Source organism: Ornithodoros turicata, unplaced genomic scaffold (genome assembly GCF_037126465.1).
Source record: "Ornithodoros turicata isolate Travis unplaced genomic scaffold, ASM3712646v1 ctg00000887.1, whole genome shotgun sequence".
Classification (NCBI taxonomy): Eukaryota; Metazoa; Arthropoda; class Arachnida; order Ixodida; family Argasidae; genus Ornithodoros; species Ornithodoros turicata.
Genome location: NW_026999411.1, coordinates 521,196 through 545,291, shown reverse-complemented (window position 1 = coordinate 545,291; position 24,096 = coordinate 521,196). Strand labels below are relative to the sequence as shown.

The following is a 24,096-nucleotide window of genomic DNA, read 5'->3' as shown; positions in this document are numbered from 1 at the left end:
GCGGATGGTCGGCGGGTTCCAGAGGCATTGGGTCCGTAGAGTATGGGTCATCATCCAGCATTAACTCGTCGCCGCTACCACTAACATGTTCGTCAGAATCGCCCCCAGACAGGGAAACATCACTCTCGTTTTCCGACTCCATGTTTGCTCCCTTCGCTTCGCGATCGCCAAACAGGCGCGCGGCTCGCATTTGCCCAGGGCGCGCGCTGATTGGCCTTATCCCTGTGACGTTTGCTCCCACTTTTAGAGAGCGAGGGCGCAAGGATTCCGGTTTCTTTTTAATCGGATTGCGCGAAAAGTACGCCGCGAATCGAAATGGTATTTTCGGGCCCACTTTAGTGGTCGGCAAGGAATTAGAATCCGCATTAGTTTCGACATTGACCTCGGAGAATGCGACTGTCCCTTTAATGCTTTAAACGGAATGACAGTAACTTCACCTCCTGAGCAACCATCGTCCCGAATGACTGCGTTTTTGCAACACGCCCCTGCTTTCAACAAGCCAGGGAGCTTAATCACTTGCACGCGTTAGGAGCTAACGAGAGGCGGGGCACTCGTCGAGAAGGGCACGTGATAAAACACGTGCACGGCGCTCTTCGCGCGATACGTGAAGGGCGTGGGATACGTCACGCGCAATGTGTCACGTGCCCATCTTTTCGAATTTCCCGCCCGCCTTTTTGAATTTCCCGCTGCTCGTTAGCTTATAAGTCATAACGACTGTAACGACGATGAAGCGATTAAGCCCCCAGGAGAGAACGACACCACACAAGATTATAGTTGGTGAGGAGGTGAACTTACAGCCATTCCATTTCATTAAGTGTGGCTAGCGTATAAAGGGCTTATGTAAGTTCACACGCGCACACGTTGGGAATTATGCAGCAGCGTTGTATACACGAATACGTGCTAGAGCTGAGCTCAGGTAGTTTGCTTTCGCAATGCATTACGTGCAAGAGAACGGAAGAAGAAAAAGAAGAAACGAAGGGGAGAATATTTGAAAGACCGAAGGTCGCACAGCCGACGACATAAGGGCAACCTCCATGGAGCGAATTTTTGCAACGAAGTTCGCGCGGCAGACTGCCACGCGCGTTCCGCCGCCAGTTGTTCGCCGGCACCAGCTCCATGGAGCGAAAAACCAGCGGACGGCGTCGGGAAGTCATGCTGTGATGTCACTGTTGCCAGGGTATAAGGTGAAAGCTTAGTGAAATGAATTGCTCGAAAAAGTGCATTTAATATCACAAATTTTGCAACTAAATCCAGCATCTGTCTGAAAAGATGCGCCGAGTAACGTACCGAAAAGCATATTCACTACTGCGAAAAGAAAGCATGTTTCTTGGCAGAGAATGCCTCACGTTCTAACGATGCAGTTGGCAAAACAGCGAGCAGACGACAGCATCCAGTTGCAAGAAGAGGACGACAACGATGATTCACGAGAGCAGACGACCACGTGCAGGCGATCTGGCGTAGATTCGTAGCGGAAGAGCACTTTGATTGGTTCATCTGCAGTTGACGCTTCCGGAATCGCGGACGCTGGGCGAAAATATCTGGCATGGGCAGATCGGCGGCGGACGCTCACATTTTTGACGCCTCGCGCAGGGCGTCCGACGCTGAGCGAAGTTCGCAGCTTTTTCGCTGTACATTCGCTCCATGGAGGTTGCCCTATATACGTCGGCTGGTCCGCGTATTGGTATTTATATACAGGATGCTTGCGATAACGGTAGAGATGATCTCGAAGACATAGCGCTGTCAAAGAAAAACTGACAGGTTTTTGTTGCAAAGGACTGATCTTGAAATGCAGCGCCAGGACACCTTGTGTACAGCTCACTCTGACCAGTATATTATTATAATATGTCACTTAATGACTACTACCCAAAACTGTCTCTAGTGTCCTGTTGACCTTTAATTCTTATATATATTTATGTGTATGTCTCAGACGTTAGTAGTCCAGGCAGTTTTCAGTTACTATCTGCTGCTATTTCGTGACTCGAGAAGATCCAAATCGTTGTTGCAGGGCACGACTTTTTCGGCAGGAAAGACGATGTCTACGAAGCTAATAAATGGAGAAAAAATACGAAAAATAGTTTTTGTGTTCATGCACAACATCCAAACTTTCGCACTTAATTCCGTGTGAACCGTTATTTGAACCGGAAACCGGTATTTTTTTACCGGTTTAGTTCCGGTTCAGCTCCAAGATGGCGTCGACTCTTTCGGTTCGGTTCAGTTTCGGTTCGGCCAAAAATAACGGTTAATAAAGGTTTTCGGTTCGGGTTCGGTTCGACTCTCTGCCACTGGCAACTGCACAGCCGCATCCACACTGTGGAGCCAGTCCAAAAAATCCTGCCTGCGTTACCTTCCCATCTGGTTTCGATATAAAATGCTGGCAGTCCATCCAGCTGCTGTCAACGTTCCACCAGGGACATGGGCGGAGGCCACTGTGGGTTCTACTCCCAGGCTCCCTGTGCTTCACAATAGTCATTCCCAGCACTCTCCTTGGGGACAAAACTATGATTTGATTTGATTTGATTTGGGTTTTTCTGGCGCACTAGCTACTCAGGCCACAAAACTATGAGCTCACTACGAGCTGCGATCACGGTTCTGCATGTTGCACCCTCCTCTGAATCACATTGGACTACCTGTCTACTCTCTGCTTCGGCCCGCCCCTGGAACCTGCTCGGCCAGCGCTTGTCCACACCAGTCGTTCTGCTACTGCCTGTTCAGCACAAAACGCATGCCCAGCCGTCCTGCTTCCACGTGTCACCTTCCTTTCTACTCATCATGTATCTATGTGGACCTCAACCGCTAGCTTTCCACTGCTCCACGTCTGAGGAGGGAGTGACGTGGCTGCCCGTAGACAACGAAGGTGCACTTCTGCTGCCATGTGACACCAGACAGCTCTACCTGTTCCGTCCTAGCGTGAGACCATGAACATCTGCCCGCTGGGAGATTTCCATCATGGCCGGTCAGAATTCATGCAGAGAAACACCAGTTCCTCTACAGGCTCTTTGTTGCCTTCTGCATTTCCTTCCATACCTGAAAATAACTGAAATTAAGCCATGTCCTCAGATTTACCACATTCCTCACGTGTTCTTTGTCATGTTGCCCCAGTTATAACACATCATGACAATTCAGAGTAAAAACACAATACAAAGTAACAGGAATAATTAAGCACAAAACACAGAATAAAGATTATGAAGAACGTAATAACAATCTGATGGAACGGTGAACAAGTACCCCCCCCCCCCCCGTTTGAACACTAAGACAACTATAGATGACTGAAAATTTTCGGAGCCGCGACCTTCCTTATTTACCTACTTCGGTATTATATGTGTTGTGTTTGACTGAGGTGATATAATTACACACCTATTCATCCAGCGGGTCGGCAGTTATTTCCAATTAATCCCTCACACCTATAGTTTTTGCAAAACTACTTCTACAGTAGTTACTACCCATCACTAATAAACATCAGCATATGTCCCTGAACTATGACTGATCTGCTTCTGAGTACACCTGAGCTACACGGACGAGTCGTCACGGAGGCCATACAACTTGCGGTAGGCATACAGTGCAAAAAGCTATATTCGAAGAGAAACAAAGAACTCGCCACCCGACTTAGCGGAACTGGGCAGCATGGGTGTACTTTATGCACTAGTCTGTTGGTTTATGCCACTAAATCGTTTGCTATAACAGGGCAAAATAAGTGATTTGAACGCGAATGGTATGTGTGTACAACAGAGCATACGACATACTTACCAGCTACAGAATTGCACTCCTGAGTCTATAAAATCCACATGGAAGTTGTGTGCATCCACGTGACGCTTGTGCAGCTGAGAAGGTCGCAGGTCGACTAGCATTTGTTGAGCCCTTACCTGATCAGGGCGGCCCATGGAACAGACTCCCTGAATGTTTCCTTGTGCATCGATCCAACACACGTATGCCGTATACATCAACAAGCGTCCAGCGAGGTACGTCTTGAGGTTATGTTGTTGGCACTGCCTTGAGTTTGAGGGATAACACAGGACCAGAACAACACATCACCTCTTCGACAGTTTGTTTTGATTTTTGAACTACTCATGACGTCACTGCTGGTGCATGCGCAGCGCAACAGATTTTACCGACTGCATTGCGCATGCGATAAAAGAGACGTCATCTGCCGTATAGTCGTCTGCTTGTCGCACGCGCGAATTGGCGCGAAAACACTTTCGTTTGAGTCGTCGTGGCCGTTCATCTGTCTTTCGCTCGAGAAAACTGGCGAGTTAGATGTCCCTCGACAAATATCAGGTAAGCAGACGCTGACTATGTTGCCAATAATAACTCACAATTCTGTTTAAACCCAACTTTACGGTACCTCAATTTTTCCATGAGCCGATCTGTTACTCATGCAGGTTTCCAACCGAAAATAATGACCACAAATTCGGCTGAGAAAGCGTATAAATGCAACAAGTGTCCGTCAAGCTTATCTCAGCTGCGCCCACTGAGACAACACCATGTTAATAAACACAACCTTGAAGTCAATTACGAAACTCATGAGTTTAATTGCGAAACCGGTGAGTCCACCTTTCCTTTTCCTTTTCTTTTTTTTTTTTCGCCAATAAATCCCTCCACCGGTGAGTACGTCTCCTATTACATAATAATGCAGGAATGACATCCAACTTTTTTGACTATCCGTTTCTTTAGACTGCGAGTTATCATTCTTATTTGTGAGTGTTTTCACTCCATTGGGATACTGAATTTGCAATTTAAAAATTTTAGTAAAATAATGCTGGAAGGAGTTGTGCATAAGTTCTGATTTCAGATTTCATGGCATGGAAAGAGGGGTTAGAGAAGGCATCCAATAGCCATTTTATTAAACGGACAGGGGCAAAGAGAAGTCAAGATGGCAACTTCAGGCACTATTACATCTGCAACCGGTCAGGCCGTTTTAGTCCTCGGACGACAACCAGTGACAGGAAAAGAGCAATAAAGTCACAAGGATCTGTGAACTGTGGGCGAACGTGCCTTGCAGAGATGTCTGTAACATTCCACAACGGCAAAGTTTCCGTCGTTTTTCAATCCTCCCACTATGGACATGAGCTTGAGCTGTGTCATACCCTATTGACGAAAACAGAGAGAGATGCAATTGTTGGTAAGCAGAATTTTCGAAGATGATTATGGCCCGGTTTCACCAACGCTGATTACCATTTAAACCAAGATCAGCTGTTCCTTAACGTTGAATTTAACGCTTAACTCTGGTTCACTAAAGGAAGTTATTGTCACTGAAACATTCACTACGTCACCAACAAGTTTGCAAAGAAGAATTGAGTAGTTAACTACAAGTTTTAACAACACTTGATCTTGGTTTCAAGTTAACCGGCGTTGGTGAAACCTGGCCTATGTCAGAAAGAAGCACGCCGGCCTTGTTACACGTATATATTTATGTATGTATAGTGTGTCAAGTATTTCAAAGTGCGATTGTAATTGGGGCACTTTCATTTTAAATCAATCAAAGCTGAGAATTCGCATTTTAAGCTGAGCAAAGAAAAGAAACTGGTGGAATAGACGGCAGAACAAATTGTAAAAATCACCTTATACGAGACCCGTGCAAGTGATAGTTTCTTGACGTAGAGGAAGAAACATTCAAAAGCATGCATTGTTAATAAGGGCGGCATGTTGGTGTCTGAGAACGAAGAGCAGAAACATATGAAAAGCACAACATACACGTCCCGTCTTGCTTGTTTGCACAAGCTACGTCAGCAGTTACATACTCAACGAAATGTTACTTCTTTCTACAGTACACCGGCTCACTTGCACCATTCTAATTTGCTCACCACTCTTCGTTTACAACACACACCAGAACCTCTTACATGCTTTATTTTATTTTTTTTTTTAAATTTCGGGTTAGCGCCATGACGCAACTGTGACTGTGAGCAGTGTACAGATGTGGACACACGGTGAGAGGAAGGACTGGGGGATAGGGGGGTTAGTACGTGTCCTGGTCCGACTTCAGGGGGAACTATGCCGACGTTCGCCTGGAAAATCTTCAGAAAACCCATGGAAGGCTTCATGCAGCACAGTCAGCAGCTGAGACATAAGCCGAAACCGTGGCGACTGGGAACACAAGGAGTACATTTCACGTCAGAGAGCCACTGATTTGGAGCAATGGAGATTATTGGTGTAGGTACTGCTCCCCTGGCCAGATAAGCCTGCGTCGTCGAGGGTGATGCGCTCCTTATGCGTGCTCTTTGGGTTTCAGCTCATTTGAGTATCAAAATTTGGGGATGGATACTTTAACACGTGTGCGTTTCAGGATTCTAAAAACGTGGAATGGTGTTCAACAAGGATCCACTTAGCATTACAGCTTGTTAGAAGGTACTTTCATATGACATCCCCCACATTCACTAACCGTGCTCACCCAGAAAAATAAACCACTGGCATAACCAACTAAAGGTAATGATCACTTTCCTGTAGCCTTCAAACTACATAATGCTCCAAGCATCGTAGGAACACGTCGACATCGGTGAATGAAGTTCATTTTGAATACGCCTATCGAGACAGAACAGTCTCTCATTCTGCTATCTCGCTTTTGCATAATGAAAGAGTTAATTAATAAATTTTATTTAATTAGCCACTGTGTAGTTGCATAATTTCTTCCAACTCAACTGCATAAACTAAACGACATTTATGCTGTTCTGGTAGCTTTGTTATAAAATATCTGTTCAGGATGAAACAAACACCCGGTGCATATTTTTTATTTTTTTTACTCAGTCCAATAATACGAATTCTGCATGTTACTCAATTGAAAATTAAACTGTTTGCTGATGAACAAAACGCCTAATTATGCTCTATAACTGTTTTCTTGTTTTGTTTTTTTAAACCAGGTAAACTACGAGATGGTGTTTCATTAAACGTCGTACTTCATGGCATCCGGGGTGTACTGGCTGGCACATTTCAGAGAATTCACCTGAGCACAAGACAGGATTTGTACAACATCATGCGGGACTACAACATATGCTACAATGAGAAGATGCACGAAGACGACCACTGTAGTGTTGCCCTTCGGGACAAATCCATGCAAGATTACCAGCATAATAGGATTTATTAGTTTAGTCACAAGATTTTTTTTCCTATTACAACACTCTGTTGCACTGCTGCCACAGATACGTGAGGTAGGAAGAACATGTTTTTCGAGTGGAAGTCGACGTTCGTTTCTGCACCATAGAAAAATTTAAGGTGCATACACCATTTGTATGCCTGTGTAGAAAAGGGGCCTGATCTGAATGTCTATCCCACTGACACACATGCATTTCCCATTTTTACCCTCCTGTAGGAGGGTCAACAAATTCCAATATGGCCCTAAATTTTCTCTGGCAGGTACATACACACATACTGCTATGTAGATGTCATTGCAACAAAAATACTAAAAAAGAGATAATTTGGCTTATCCCCTCATTGCATACAGAGGCTCAATTAATAGCCATATCAATCAGGTGTCAGCACCCCTTTAATTTGCCTCTGATTTCAGCATCTTGTACTTGATGCTACTTTCCCCTGCTACATTTCATCCGATCAGCTCATACACTTGATGATTAAATGAAAACTTGAGGAAGCCACTGATTTAAAAAAAATGTAGAAGCCCAAAAAAGAAAAAGTACTGTAGTTCAGGGATACCATATATGTACTGCTTCAGGCAGAGGCATCCAAAATATGTATACTGTCGCAGGAAAACAAATATTTGCGTGTGTTTTCTCTTTTTTAAAGCTATCATTTTCCAGAATTTGGTCGTTGCAGCTGTGTTTTACTGGGGGAAGAACTTGATTGAGACAAGACAAAGCATTCAGGCTCAAAGAGAGTTGACCACTTCTGTAAAAGAAACGAAGGGGAGAAAAGCAATGAAGAAGGGGAGCATCGAAGACAGAGGACATACACAAGGGGAACACGAGGGCAACGTTTCGCAGAACATGTGACATTTTCCTGTGTCCCAGGAATTGGACACATACAAATTAATGCAGCTGCGAACACGAGGGCTCTGTGAATGGGCAGACACTTGACCAAGCGGAGCATATTCCTTTTTTATAATGTAACAGTTTAAGACGGCAGTTTGTCCCACGACTGCTCATATGTTGTTTTTGCAGTAGTCAGTGGTTCAGAACACCAAGGGATAAGTCTAGCAGCTTGTGTATTGGAGGGTTTTGGAAGCATTCCATCAGGGAAGTGCCGGCGTGTATGGGGCATAAGCTATGAGTTACTACAACTAAAGTCAATGATGCAAGTTCGTCCAGTTAAGAAAAAGAAATCAGCAGAGATGCGCTGCAGCTACTTCTTAGTAGTTTAACTATAACTACTGCGTCAAACTGTAGTTTAACTACTATAGTGTAACTACAACACAGCAACACTAGTTAAAGCTACTTTGCAACTACTAGGGCGTAGTTGTTTAACTATATTTGTAACCATGGGCGTTCCCAAAATTCTTTCCAAGGGGGGTCAAGAGTGCAATCCCCCATCCCCTACCACATCTTTTTCTGGAAGCCGACGTCGCACAGTGCGTGGGTGTTCAGATTTTCCTGTCATGACATCTGAGAATAATCATTACCACCTATGACTAAGGAGAGCACTATTTTCACAAGCTACCTTAGAGTTCCGGGGAGTTGTGCACAGCCCACCCTTGTTGACCTCTCGGTATGCCCATGTTTGTAGTACTCTGATATTTTGTGTGCGTCGTTATATCTAGGATGGCTTAGGCATAGAAATAACATGCGTGAGAATGGGGAGCGAGAAGAGAGTGAGCACACACACTCGGAACAATCATAGCACAGCATGCGCCCCTCCATACAATACTGATGTAGTCATGTCACGTAATGATACAGTCATGGCCTCCCATCTGATGATGGAGGGGCGTAAGCTTTTTCAATGTGCTTTATGTGTCGATCGTTACATACCCTGATCAAAACAAAAGACATGCCTTCTGCTCGTATGCTGCAGCATTTCTGCATGCAAACTTGACAACAAATGTCTCTATTCTGTGTATAACCAGTGGAACTCAACCTATTTGACCAATGGTCAGACGGCAGGCTATCCTGTTGCAAGACGTCGGATACGGTCTTGACTCCCTGTCGAAACCGCTTCTCGCATAACGCGCCCTTGCACCAGGCGAAGCATGCCTCTCTTAAATCCGTGCACCTGCGTAGAGCATTGCAGTGCGTCATGAAATCATCTCCCTCAATGACAATGCTGAATCAGCTTCTGCTGCCTGCGTTAGACCGACAGTGCTGATATTTTGTGAACGTGTGTGATGCGTAAGATGAAAAACTTCTCAGAGTTGTCGCGAATAAGCACAAAGAAAGAAGGCCGTCAAGCTCACGTAAGGCTAAGTGAAAAAATGTGAAGTAGTTGTAGCCCGCTGTAATCTAACTACTGTAGTCAACTACAAAAAAATGTTTAACTAGTAGTTGTAACTACCATTTTTGAAAGTAGTTTCTTAATAATATTTAGCTACCATGCAGTAGTATAACTAGTAGTTAACTACTGTATATCCCTGAAGGAATGTATTGTTCAGTTTAACCTGTGCATGTAGTGTCGTATTCTGTGTGGAACAGACCTGGTATCGATATGGGATTCGTCGGGAACCTACCACCTTACCAGAACTTTTTGAATATTGCGCTACTCCCCAAATCCACGGACTTCCTGCCCTGCCAGGTAAGAACTTTTGTTGCGGTTTACTGTTGTATGGTGTAAAGTAGTGCCTGTGTGGCCGCCGCCCTTTCGCGTGAGAAAAAAAATCGCAAAAACGCCGCAGAGCGCGTTTTTGCGTGGACTTTGTCGCCTTCCTGTCGGGAAACTGGACATTAGACCCAAGTCAGTTTTACACTGAAAGATAGCCCATTAAGTGCTCTTTCTAACGGTATGCTGTTAAAGATTGTGAATGATAAAGCTAAGGCGGTATGAGGGAGCAAACCTGGATCACCATCGAAAAATACGCCGACTTCACGGATCGATTTCTCAAAAACCCCAACTTTAATTTTCTCGAAAAAAAATATAATGCGTTTATCATTCTATTGCCTTTCAAGCGGTATAAATTTTGTAGGGACTAAAAACATTTGACAACCATAGCGGAGCGAAAAGGCGACACATGGTACGCAGTGACATCTCACAGGCGTACGGCTGGATTAATACACCGCAGGCGTGCGCTAACGTCTGTACGAGTACATCCACGTCACCATTTGTTTCCTGCGTTCCCATATGAAGGAGAATGATCCCTAGTAGTTTCTTGCACCATCACCGTGTAGGCGTGTTTATATTTTTAAGCTATATGAGATCTAACTCCAAAAAGACAAGACGCTGCTGCCAGCCTTCCGGCTAAGATAAGCGAAGATATTCCAAAAGCCGGGCGTCATAACTGGAGAATGAAAAAATTGTCACCGACTTAACGCAACGGGAAATAACAATTTATTTAGACGTTTCGTCTCCTATGCGGGAGACATCATCAGTGCAAGTCTAGGGACGGGAATGAGGAGCACTAAAACCGGTCTTGCTATTTACGGGTTTTCCGAGGCCAGAGTACAGTCCAGGAAGTGGGCCACGGTTGGCATTACATGCTGTTGGCTCCCTCTGTATGTGCCACGATTCGAGGAATTTTCTGGGTCCCCACCGCTGTTCACGTGCCAAGGTGACGGCACCCTTGTAGTCGAACACGTGTCCCGTTGTCCAGCAATGATCCACGAGCTCGGTCTTTGACCTAGTTGCGTTGGTCGCCTTTTCAACGTCTCGTCTGTGTTCTTTAACGCGGGTGTCCCGTTTCCTGCCTGTCTCACCTACGTACGTGGCATTGCACTCCAAACAACATAGCCTATAAACAACACCGCTTTCGCTTCCAGGTGGGGTGGGATCTTTTGGCCTTGAAATGATGTGTCGAAGTTTCATATGGGGTTTGAAACAAGTCTTTATCCCCAAAGGTAGTAGAATGCGCCGAATACGCTCCGAAACCCCTTTGACGTAGGGAATTGAGATGGTCCCATTATGTGTGGAAGGTTCTTTTGGCTGCCTGTCTTCTCTACGCCTGCGCGTGTCGTCGATAAACTTCTGGGGATAACCTCGTTTCCTAAGCAGTTCATTGACGGTGGTCTCTTCTGAAGATTGAAGTTGAGAGTCGGAGGCGAGACGCTCAGCACGATCCAACAGGGTTCTGACGACGGCTCGCTTGTGTTCGGTAGGGTGGTGGGAATTAAAGTCCAGGAAGTTGCCAGTGTCGCAGGCCTTACGGTAGACCGTTGTTTTGATTTGTCCTACTTGGTCGTGATGTACATTTACGTCCAAAAAAGGAAGCACGTTGTTTTTCTCGATTTCATAAGTAAACTGAATAGAAGGTTCAACACTGTTTAGGACCGAATGGAAGGCATCGACGTGAACCCTGCTTAAAATCACAAAGGTGTCGTCAACGTACCGTCGGTAGAATTTAATGGGGCAGGGCGCTTGCTCTAGTGCAGATTCCTCCACGTGCTCCATGACCAAGTTGGCCAGTGTCACGGACACTGGGCTACCCATTGGGCAGCCCTCAGTCTGATGGTACATCTCCTGATTGAACGTGAAATATGTTTGTTTGAGGCAAAAGCGCAGCAGGACAATAATGTCTTCCACAGTCAGAGAAGTACGTGCACTGAGGGTGGCATCATCACGGAGCCGCTTTTCGGCGACCCTCACCGCGAGAGTGGTCGGAACGTTTGTGAAAAGGGACACCACGTCGAAAGACACCATCACGTCGTCATCCTCGAGTACGCGCTCACGCACCAGCTCCACAAACTCACGAGAGTTCCGAACCGTCAGGGCGTTGGCTCCAGTTACGGGCGAGATGATGTCAACCAGGTGCTTGGCGAGGTTATAAGTTGGGGAACCAATGAAGGACACAATAGGGCGCAAGGGGCATTCTGGTTTGTGTACTTTGGGGAGGCCGTACAGCTTTGGAGTGGAACCGTCGGACGAGGAAAGATGACGGTATGTAGACTCGTCGAGGTGGCCCTTCTTTTTTAGGTGCCGGAGGTGTTCATTGAGACTTCCTTCCGGCTCTTTCCTTGCATTTCGCTTCGCTTTGCATTCATCCACCTATCACGCGTCAACGCACCTCTGAGGAACACACGTCCGGCTTCTAAAGCCACGTCTTGGGAGGTCGTTTTCATTAGGTCTGTTGCCGGAGCGCTGCACTTTACAACCTAACACTTCCTTTTCTGTGTGCTTCGTAGACGTGCTAACGAATATGACCTTGCCAGCTTACCTTGTGGCTACTAGTCACCAGGGGAGGGGGTCGAGCTTGAACAAACGCGTGTTCGTGGTTGTGTCCAAAGTGAAGGCTCCAAACCATTCCGTGGCCCGTTCAATATGGTGACTCGTCCACAGTACGGAACGTGCCTATTGTGCGGATTACGCACGACGATATCGTAGGAGAATCTACAAGCAGCGCGGCTTCGTGTCTGTTTCATGCCTCGACATGGATGCACTGAAGCAACTCCTCGGCTCGGATGGCAGTGGTGCAGTCAATGATGAAGACCAGTTGTGCAAGAACTGCGCAAGGTATTTCCGTTCAGCTATAGCTGAACTTTCTCAGTGGTCTCTTCCCACATCTCCACCAGACTCAGTGTACCTTCAGAGCGCAGAAATTGTTTCTGAAATTAACGAGAGTACTTCCACTGCGAATATTGATGTCACTCCACTGCGGAACCCAACGGCAGTAAAATGGGAACGAGTAGCGTCGTACGTTTCGCGTAAAAAGAAAGAAGTTGGCAACGCACTAAGCAAGACAATAAGCCGAAAAATCAATGAGGCATTTAATGTGGATGAGCCTGCGACGTCCGATGAAAGTTGTACGGGCTGATCTACCTACGTACAAAATATTAGGAGCGCGTACCAGAAGTGCTCCTCGCATCAACAGCGGCGTCAACTCCTAACACTTCTTCATGCAAGCATGAGAAAGAAAGAAGCGTTGAGACTAATCTCAGAAGCCACAAAATACGTCATAGAGAAATCAAGATCTCTAAGGGCGAAGCACGGAGTGTGGGCAATGCCCGAGAAGTACACGGGACACCCTGTCGGCGAGGCTGACGTAGTTACTGCGCTGAAATACTATCTGGGCCATTCCACGCCAAGTGATCCAGAGCTGCTGCTCGACCCCCCCCCCCCCCCAGAATTTTTTTGTGATTTTTTTGGTGATTCCTTATGATGCCGAAAGCAACACAAGATTAGTCTTTTCTAACGAAATTGAAATTTATGGGGTGCAGAGCTGCAGAGCCCCTCAAAGATGCAGTGCTTGGCGAAGACGTATGTCGGTTTAAGCAGGCATTACGGCCCACGTAAGGCATGGAGCACGTTAAAAAGCGTCTTCTTTGATAAGGGGGAGTTCATTTAACGGTATGTAAGCCATTTTCACAATCGCACTCGACGGACTCGACGCTTGTGGCGTGCACGAAATTTGCAAAATTTGTGCAAGTTTACCAATTTTTTTTGCAACATAAAATTTTAGAATTTCTTCTTCAAAATTTTTTGTCATATAGCCCCAGCGTTGCACTTTCAACACAAAAAAATCCAACTCCGCCGGTGCAATGTAAGCCGCAGTAAAGAAAATCGCGAAGTTGTAAAAATTCGCCAAAATGCACATTTTTGACCGAAAAATTCGGTGTGAGGAGGTCGGGATAGAAGTGTGATCAAGGTGTCATTCGATGCACCGCCTTCCTAGCAAGACGTAGCAAAAAAATCTCAGAGGTACTTTTTGTTAAACTCAAATAATTTTTTAATTGAAGGTAACTTCGCAAACGTGTATGCGCGCTGCGGGGCAGCGTACCGAATGTACAACTGACCGGTACATTCACAAAACACTAGACGGAAACAAAACACATTCAGTCGCATTATTGAAGAGCAAATAACGGTTGCAAACACGTGTTTGCCCCCTTCGAGACCCGACGGTTGTGCAGTGAGCGCTCATCAAGCTGGGCATCTTGCGCTCTAACGAAACTTTCAGACAGCTCGCGGTGCTGGTAAGTAAGAGATAAGTAAAGACATGGAGATGGGGGTCCATTCAGGTTTCATGGTACACCATATGGTTGATTTTTGCCCATGTGGCATCCGGCATCCGTCAGTCGAGTAGTTGACATGAGTAGAGTAATCACGACATGAACAGTGATCAAGTACTGCCTGCACCGAACGCAAGCGGAGAATGCTTTAACCAGCAAGTTCCTGGTATTGTTCCTTTCATTTTTTTTTTTGCATGTGCACGTTAACTAATTTCAGTATTGGAAACAGATCCCTTTAGCTGTCCACTCCTCTTGCACGCATATAAAACTTACTGGGGTTGGTGGTTGGTAAAATAACAAGGGGAGGTTGAATTCACGCAAGCGAATTCTGCTACCGAAAAAGAAAAAGAAACGGTACGATTGCACCACAGAAGGTAGCCACTTAGTAGCCGTGATGTACGGTCTTTTCGCTTTGTGCGCGAACAGTTGAGATGTACGTATAAGAGAAAATTTTGCCAGTCACGGATGCTATCACTTTCGATACCGGATAAGCTACCTCCGGGCATTTCTGTTGTGTACAGAGCTGTGATACGTGTACTGCGTTATTCAGATCAGGTCTAACGTTTCTTTCATAGTCAGCTTGCATACGGGGGATGGTTATTTCAGGGAAACATGGGTGAGCGTACGAGGACATGCACATTTATACTGCTTGCCAGGTGAAGACACTTTAGTGCATAAGCAAGACCTTAAAAATGACTTCAGGCAGATCTAGGACTTTTCGACTTGTTCCTTATCTTGACTTTCGCAGTTCAACTCACAAAAAACCGCTAACTTAACCTCTTGTTACCGTTGTTTCATGGCAGCGATCAGAGTCCAAGGAACAAGGAGAAAAGTCCCAGATCTCACTGAAGTTATTTTTAAGGTCGGGCTTACACACTAGACCTCACACGGCAAGCTATATAAATGTGCCTGTACTCGTACGCTCGCCCATGTTTCTCTGAAATAAACATCCCCCGTATGAAAGATGACCATCAAAGAATCCTGACCTGAATAACCCAGAATCATAGCTATGTACACAACAGAAATGCCCGGAAATAGCGTATCCGTCATCAAAAGTGACAGAACCCGTGATTGACAAAATTTTTCTCTTATACGTACGTCTCAACTGTTGGCGCACAAAGCGAAAAGATCGTACGTTCACAGCTACTAAGCTACGTTTTATATACGTGAAAGTGGAGTGGACAGCTAAAAGGTTCTCCAATGCTGGAATGAGTTAACACATACATGCAAAGCAAAAAAACAAAACACAAAATGAAAAGAACAATGGCACATCACTTACTGGTGACAGCATTCTCCGCTTGTATTCGGTACAGGCAGTACTTGATCAATGTTCATGTCGTGATTATTCTAGTCATGTCAACGACTCGACTGACAGATGCCGGACGCCACACGGCCAACTATCAACCATATGGTGCCATGAAGCCTCAATGGACCCCTATCCCAATTCTTTACTTATCTCTCACTTAGCACCACCGCGAGCTGGCTAAAAGTTTTGTTAGAGCGCAAGATGGCCAGCTTGATGAGCGCTCACTGCAAAAACCATCGGGTCTCGAAGGAGGCAAACACGTGTTTGCAACCATTATTTGTTCTTCAATAATGCGACTGCCTAGTGTTTTCTTTCATTCTAGTGTTTTGTGAGTGACCCGCTCAGTTGTTCATTCGGTACGATGCGCCGCAGTGTGCATACAGGTTTGCGAAGTTACCTTCAATTAAAAAATTATTTGAGTGTAACAAAAATTACCTCTGAGATTTTTTTTGCTACGTCTTGCTATGAAGTCGAGTGCGATGGTGAAAACTGGTTACATACAGTAAAATGAAGTCTCCCCTATCCAATAAGATGCTTTTTAACATACTCCGTGCCTTACGTGGGCCGTAATGCTTGCTTAAAACGACATAGGTTTTCGCCAAGCACTGCAGCTTTGAGGGGCTCCGCACCCCATAAATTTCAATTTCGTTAGAAAAGACCAATGTTCTGTTGCTTTCGGCGTCATAAGGAACCACTAAAAAAATTCACCTAAAATTCTAGGGGGGGGGGGTCGAGCAGCACCTCTGGATCATAGGTGGGGAAGTTACTTTTATTTTGTAGTGCACTACCGTTACTCACTACTTTTTCGAAAAGTAACGCGTTACGTTATTCGTTACTGTTACGGTAGTAGGTAACGCGTTACTAACGCCGTTACTTCTGATAAGTAATGCCGTTACTTTTGCATTACTTCACCAGTTGTCCTTATAATATGTACCATTTTTGGTTGAGTCACATAAGTGCATTCTGCAAATAAATACAAGCGATGTTGGGCACAAACAAGGTCACGCATGAACACAACTTACATGTACGATCTATTGCAACGCAGAAGTAGTTGATGTTCAAAATTTTCATCGGTGAGCTTCGCCCGTTGGGCTGAGAGGCCGCCTAATGACCAGTGAGTGCTCCTTGTCAAAGTTGATAGAGGCGGTGACCTTTTATCTCATACAGTACAAATCCAAACAGCCAATTCCTTGGTACTTTGTTACTTGTTCCGAGGGCAGAGGCTATTTTTCTGCCGCTTTTGCCCCATTCGTCGGAAAAATACCAGAGGGACTGAAAAACAGAGGTGGTAAACAAAGGTGCCACCTCAACCAGGGTAGGTCAACAACACTTCTTTTGCGTTCTTCGTGGGTGTCGATGTGACCTTCTTGTCATTGTTGAAGAGGAATAGAAAAAATCGGGGATTTTCCCGGATTCTGCAGGCAGGGTCCTCGCTCAAGGTTTTAAGTTCCCGAACACGCAGTAACGCATAACGCCGTTACGCGTTAGTTGTTAAAAATGTAATGACGTTACGTTACTCATTACTTTTCTCCCAAATGTAATGCGTTACCATATTTCACTACTCGAGTGTAACGCGTTACCGGTAACGCACTACTTTGTAACGCGTTACTCCCCACCTATGCTCTGGATCACTTGGCGTGGAATGGCCCATCTCCAAGACGAAATGGACTGTACTGTCCAAAGCCCTAACAAGAAGGATGTTATCCACGTACTGGAAGACGGCGAGACAGTGGCTGTGACGAAAAGGTTTATGGCACGCACCATACGTGAAACCTTTAACCTGTTTAAAAGCGCTCATCCGTGTATCAAGATGGGAATAACGAAGTTCTATACACTCCGGCCCAAGTGGGTGCAGACAGTCCCACGTCAACACCAGTGTGTGTGCTCGTACTGTGCGAATTTCGACTTGGTCATCGCAGGTATCAACATTTAGGTATCAACAGTGCTTCATCCGCGCAGCTAAAGGGAGAGGAACTAAAGACGATGCCTTTGTGTGAAGAGCCACAAGATGACTGCTTTTCCCAAGACTGCACACGTTGCGCAGGGGCAAAAAAAGATTTCTCTGCAGAAATTGAAGATACGGCGTGACGACGACGTTAATCTAACAGTCTTGGAAAATGGAGACCTCATAACGAAGACGCTAAAAGCACCATAATTTCTTAAGGAAGTCAGGAAATGCGCCGCTGTTTACATCAAGCACGGCCACATACGCACCGTCCAGAGGAACGCCATCTGGAACGAAAAACACCTTGTCGAACGACGTCATGTCGTGTTGCACTTTGATTTTGCCGAAAACTGGTCAGCTAATCTATCAAGCGAGGTCCAGGGACGGTACTGGAAAACAGATCAAATGTCTTTATTCACTTGCGTGGCAACAATACCTGCGTCGACAACGAGCTTCGCAACGGTGAGCGACGACATGTCCCATGACACAGCGCACGCACTTCTAGCCCCGGACAGGATAGTTGAGGCCCTGGAAGAGATTCTACCTGTGATCACGCATCTCATCTATATCTCAGACGGTGCAGCTGCGCACTTCAAGGATAGGTATCAGCTGTATGAGTTGACGAAGAGCAGGCTGCTAGTGAGATGGTTGTATTCTGCTAGTGGTCACTGCAAATATGCTTGCGATGGTGCTGGTGGTTCTCTGAAACATATAGCTTACAGAACCTGCGGTGTACAGTTGCTGCAGCTATTCGAACACCTGCTGATTTCGTCCGTGTTCTCAAAGAGAAAAATCACTCAACGCACCTGCTGGAAATTCTGTCGAGCAACATCACGGTGTTCCGAGAAGCAAGAAAGGAGGAGTAGGGGACGGTCCGTCCCGTCGCAGGCATTCGTTCCTCCCACGTGTGGTACAAGAAACGGAATAGAGGGTCCGGCAATGAAGACGTCCTGCTAGCAAGAAGCGTCATCGACATGTATCCGCCTGAGTGTTTGGGCCTGGCTTCAGGATCCGAACATTCCGTAGTCCAGACCCGCTGGTTCGTGATGCATGCAGTTCATCTACTTCAATTTTGTGATCTTGTGCCCGTGAAATCATAGACCCACGAGCCACGAGCCTCGTGATGTCCAGTGCCACCTCGTACGTGTCATGTGAAATACATTTTGTACTAGGAGCAGAGAGTAAAATACATGTAAAGAATAAATACTAAATAGCTGTCTGTCAACCTGTGTCCTCTTAACGTGATATCGCGTGACTGCGGAAATGGGAGTACACGCTAAATCCGGTCCCCCTTATCGTCCCACTTAACCTATGTTCCAAGGGTTACATAGGCATTTCCCTCTTAAAACCATGGGTTACTTCGTCTAGAACCCATTCCAAGGGTTACATGCGCCTGTTCTAACGCTTCCGCACCGGGCTACAAGGGTGACAGTGACGTGTCATAGATGTCGCCCTTGAAATATCACCCTTACGTAATTCCAGTCACCCATACTCTCAACTGTAACCCATATTACGAGGACAAGAACAAATTTGCTACAAGTTTCGCGGCTTCTGCGCCTGCGCTTAAAACATTCAAACTGAACGGACGCGGACGCTCGGAGCTTCGACTCGAGGGAATTGGATCACGTTGTTTCCGCGACCTGCTGGCTTTGAACTCTTCCGTCTTGTTGTTGTTGCTCTTGTGATGTTCATTTCCGAGGACATTCGCGGCAACCTTCGTGGTCGGTGCAAGCAAATGGGTGTGATTGCACCGAGTTTATGAGGAAGATTGAGGATCATGTCGGCAACCGCACTGGGTGGTGTGTGTTCTGCGGCCATCCACCTTCAACACAGGTGCGTCTTGAATCAATTGGTGAGTGTCTTCCGCAGTTATTAAAGCCATGAATTGTGCTGTCGCAAAACAACAAGGGGCAGTGCTTTTTGTAGACGTGCCTCGCGTTGAGGAGATGGCAGTGGCTACCATTCACGACGAAACAGTGGGTTTGCAACACGTTAGCATCGCAACGAAAGTGTGTAACGGTGTGTACCTTTTCTCTTTTTACATTTGTCCCTCTCTTTGTTTGAATGTGTGACCCGCCTTTGAGAGCGAGTGTAGCTGTCTGACGCAAGCTAAGGCTAGTTCATGCATGTGTCTTTTCAAGATGCAGACAAGTTCAACAGTGACGGCCAGACTACACCGGGATCGAATTTCACAGCGCAGTCAGCCTCTGTGTACAGCTGTTCGACTGTTCTAGTAGGATTGAGAGTGCAAGGTACGGTACACCACCAGGATAACGCAAGCCGCAGAGTGAAGTCTCATGCAATCTCTTGCATGTACTTGTCTTTGTTAGAATTTTGTAAATGGTTCCCAGGAGCAGATTTGTTGTCAGTAATTCAGTCCCGTCATGTTGTCAGTATTCAGACCCGCATTAACAGACAGCTGGCTTAACGAAGCAAACTAATGTTTCCCGACTCTCAGTAGTTGCGAAATAATTTTGTAATTTATCATTTAGTCATAATAAATATATGTGTTCCATACTTGGATTTAATGTACAAGTGTGCATGCGTTTATTTTGTCACAAACACAATTTTATTTTCATGCCTGTACACCGCCACTTCTCTAGAAGTACATCTGCTGGGGCCACACGGCGATGCACTCAGCGAGCGGTCTTCACCACAAGCTACACTGCTGTGAGAGGAAGGGCGCTGTAGAGGACTGGCAACCCATAACGCGGGGTTCGGCGCCTACGGGAAGGGTTACGATTCGTAACCCATAAGGCTAAAAAACTGCAGCCTTGAGTGGCACCCTTATGTGCAGGCTTGGCAAGATTGGAAATCAAGCGTGAAGTCCAAAGCGGCACGCATTCGAACGTCGAGGTGCAGGGCAGGGGGTGGTCCACCCTCGAAAGACCATTTGACGCCAACAGAGGAGGCATTAGTTAGCTTGCTGGGAGAAGTCTGCATTGGTGGCCTGAGCACGACCGCTGAAGTTGGCTTTGGGGGTCAAGCTCACGCCAGCACTGCAGAACAGCCACCGGCTGCTAATGCATTGCTTTTGCGCGAAATGACTGAAAACAATGGGGATGCACCTAGTGGTATGTTTAGTACATGTGCTTTAGTAGCCCTATACCTGATTATATCTCAAGTTTTATAATGAATGCTTGTGTTTATTAATTTTATATTGCGCTACAGAGGCGCAGAATGTCTATTGCCAAACGTCCCTGGACACTGAGATTTTGTCGCAAGCTTTGGCGACAGATAGCCCATCTCAGGTGGGCGGGGATGTCGGTGACATGGCTTCGTCACCCCCTCAAGCGGAACAGCCAGAAACTGGGGAAGTGGAGGAAAGGGAGCCCAGGCACAGGAGGCGAAGCCGGATAAGTAAGATTAGTGGTGTCATAAACGTATACACTTTTCGAAATGTTGCAACTCAGCGAATAAAAGCCCATAAAAGCCTGAATCATTATCAGCAAATCACTCTTGCAGGGGCCCTACGGCTCCAGTACCAAAACGAAGTTGGGCAAAGCTTTCTTAGCTTGCAGACGGAGCAACAACGAATGCTTCGTGAAATCTCCGGTTCCATTGCAGCACTAGTAGGGGCGGTGAACAGGTTGGCTGCTGCGGCTGAGCGGCAAAGCACACCCCTCAGCGAAATTAAGGAAATAATAAGCGTAAGAACACTACTATTCATTTTTATTGTTTTTATTAAACTTGACTGGGTTCCACTTTGTCCTCTTCCACCAACGCCGAGATGGAATGTACCGTAATTTGAAACTACTACTTGGCGTATTTTCGCTCGCTTCCGCTACGGACAGTTTCACAGACAAAACAAATAAAAAATAAAACACGACAAGAAATAAAAGACGAAGCAGCAACTTTAGGAACAATAGACATATAATACATAAGGTATATTTACAGAAAAAACGCTAGCACTTTTCACCGTGTCGTTTGTCCACTAAGCTGCCTCGCAACACTGTCACGGACTCTTGCTCCCAATAACCGGCCTCCTTCTTTCCTTTCATCCTGGTTGCCTAGCGTATTGAACATACCAGAATCGTCCTCAATTTCGTTTTCAAGACTCAAGCCTTCCCTGAGACACACGTTATGTAGTACAGCAAAAGCGTTGACGATGTGCCCTGCCATGCTTGGCGCGTAGTGCAACACCCTGTGAAGACAGCGGAACCGGCTTTTCAGCAAACCGTTGCACTGCTCTATTATGGCGCGGGCTCTTTTGTGCCGGATTTTGTGCCGGAAAGTTTCCTTTGCTGGACCCAGCTCAGCTTCTGCCCTGAGTATGGCACCATCAACCATGGCTCAAGGGGGTAACCGCTGTCTCCTGTAAAAAAAAACGGAAAGTATGTGTCGTACACCGCAGTGTAATGACAGCATCTTACCGATGAGCCAGGAATTTGTGCTCGGAATTCGATTGCTTTCTAGGGCCTCGCGTACCGCAGAGTTTCCCCATATAAACGAGTCATGAGTGGAACCCGGATATTTACCGTTCACGTCTATAATTTCCTGCTCTGATGTGCAAATCTGTGGAATAAATAAATTGTGAGTGATTGCTGAATGATAAGCACTACGGACAGTTGGTGCACAAATATGTACATCACGTTATTCTGCTTTGAAATTCTGCAATAAACTTGTATTACGGTCTTGTATTACAGGAAGGCACCCAGAGTTACAGGAAGGCACTCAGAGGTAGCAGCTATCCGGGTTGAGGACAACGCAAGAGCGAAGCAAAATAGAGATCACATTCAAAGTTTATTTCATGCAGTGTTCCTGTCCATGTAGTGCGACAAGCAGCACAATGTACTGAAAGTCGAGTGCAATAGGGGTGGACGGGTAGGTGGAAGGCCTTGAACAGACTTGTGAAACTAAAGAGCATTGATAAGACACATACCGTCCACCCCTATTGCACTCGACTTTCAGTACATTGTGCTGCTTGAGTATATCGTACGGAAACATGACGCGTGGTGAAAATCGTGCATACCATTTGGACGTTGATTGAATGATATCCTTTTCTGTTTACGTATAGATATTCATCTGATGGTGGTGCGATGATTGGCACATGTGTGCAATCAATCGCACCAATGACACCGGGAAACTGATAATATTGATAAAAGTCTTCCTTTATGTCCATCAATCTTTCTGCATCACTGGGGAACTTAATCCATCGTTGGACCATCTCAGGCTGCTGCATAGCGCTCGTAACTTGACGAATGCAGCGACTTGTACTGCTCTGTGCGAGCCCAATTTCGACTTGGTTCCCGATCGCTGTCTGATAACTCCCAGAACCGTAGAAGTGTAGTGCACAAAGCACCTGCAATGGAAGGAGAGGCAAAATGTACATTTCTATCTGACCTATTTCTAACCTCACTTCGGTATATATATAAACAAAAATAGTGAGAGAAGTGTGGGGGAAGGAGTAGGAAATCACTTCGCATGAACTTTGACACAGTCACATGAACTACCGCGCTGAACACGAACATTTAAGTGTATCCAGTCATTTACATTGTCATTCCGAGGATTACACGTGGTGGCGCCGTTGGGATGCTGAAGTCAAGGAAAACTTCTGTCTTATTGCGCCTACTGACCTAATAGAAACATGCCATGCGAAAATCAAATGCATGTTGACATACCTTAGTCTCAATAGGCAAAGCGTCCAGCCGCCAGGACGATGGGGTAAGGTACGGCCGGAGGTCCTCACAAACAGTGCGCGCAGCGTGCTTTGACAAGCGGAATAGTTTTATAAAGTCCGCTTCGTCCAACTGAAAAGCCTCCTGCCGCCTCCGTGTACGTGGCGCACGGTTCGCAGATTCTGTGATCTTCCATGCGAAGAACCCTTCCGCCATGTTTCCTATAATCGTGGTGCCATCGCTGCAGGTTCGCCTTACGACAGGCTCGTTGGGGTAACGACACGATCCGTCGTACCGACATTCTCAGTGGGTGCAGTCTCTGCTTGTAGCTAGGCTTGCACGTTAGCACTAGCATGCTCGTTTAGAACCTTTAAGTTGTGACGCCACACCGAAAGTGAAACACTAGTCTGCTAGCGAGGCTATCATGTCTCAGACCAATAGGGTACATCTGTTCAGGCTATTTACATGGCTCTGCGTCCACTTTCCTTCTTCTTTTTCTTCTCTTCTTGTTATTATCTGGACATGTGGGCCTAGCAAAATCGTCTTCGTCGTCATCCATTCCTGTGTTTGTGCTACACTGGCACCTATGCCAGATTTTCAGTCCATCGTATTGCTTGCTACTCAAGAATAATCCTTGGCAACTGTTTCCCCAGCATGGCGTAAAACATACCATCACAAAGAAGCGCTTCAAAATTGCCCGTCTTTGCGACAGCAAGCGCAGCTAGCGACCAGACGAGTGGTCCAGACTACACGTTAGCGAAACGAACTCGTCGGATGGTCAGTCGAGCGAGTGATTACCTCTATGTGCCCTTAACGAAAATATTGCGTCACAAGTCGCGTTCAGTGCGTCACGTGTCCGAGTTACTGATGCCTCGTGCTTTCTCAGCCCGTGAAACATGCACGAGTACGAACTCGTTAGACTTTTACCGATGCCAACGATTACGCCTTTGTGGCGTTAACGAAAATGAGGCGTCCGAGACCACGTGAAACGTGCCACGTGACGGGTTTTAACGAGTCTCCTGCCCTCGTTACCTTCCTGACGTTTGTTGCGATTAAGCCCCCAGGTTCTGCACTTACGTACCGCTGAAGCACCGACTGGGCTAGAAAGGCAAAGAGGAAAAGAAAAGAAATTTGTCCCTGAGGCATGCTTGTCAACTTCACCTACGTATCACTTCATTCAAACAAGAGAAAGAATGCTACTTTAAA

The 24,096-nt window shown here is 46.1% G+C and overlaps 1 long non-coding RNA gene across 1 annotated transcript; it reads right to left on the bottom strand.

The window, feature by feature from the left end:
• Positions 1-17,662: 17,662 nt before the first annotated feature.
• LOC135375536 (uncharacterized) lies at positions 17,663-18,397 on the bottom strand. The gene is made up of 2 exons (XR_010417274.1): positions 18,079-18,397; positions 17,663-17,974 (listed from the first exon to the last, which is right to left on the bottom strand). It is a non-coding gene; the product is annotated as an uncharacterized LOC135375536 (long non-coding RNA).
• Between the last annotated feature and the right edge of the window lie 5,699 nt (positions 18,398-24,096).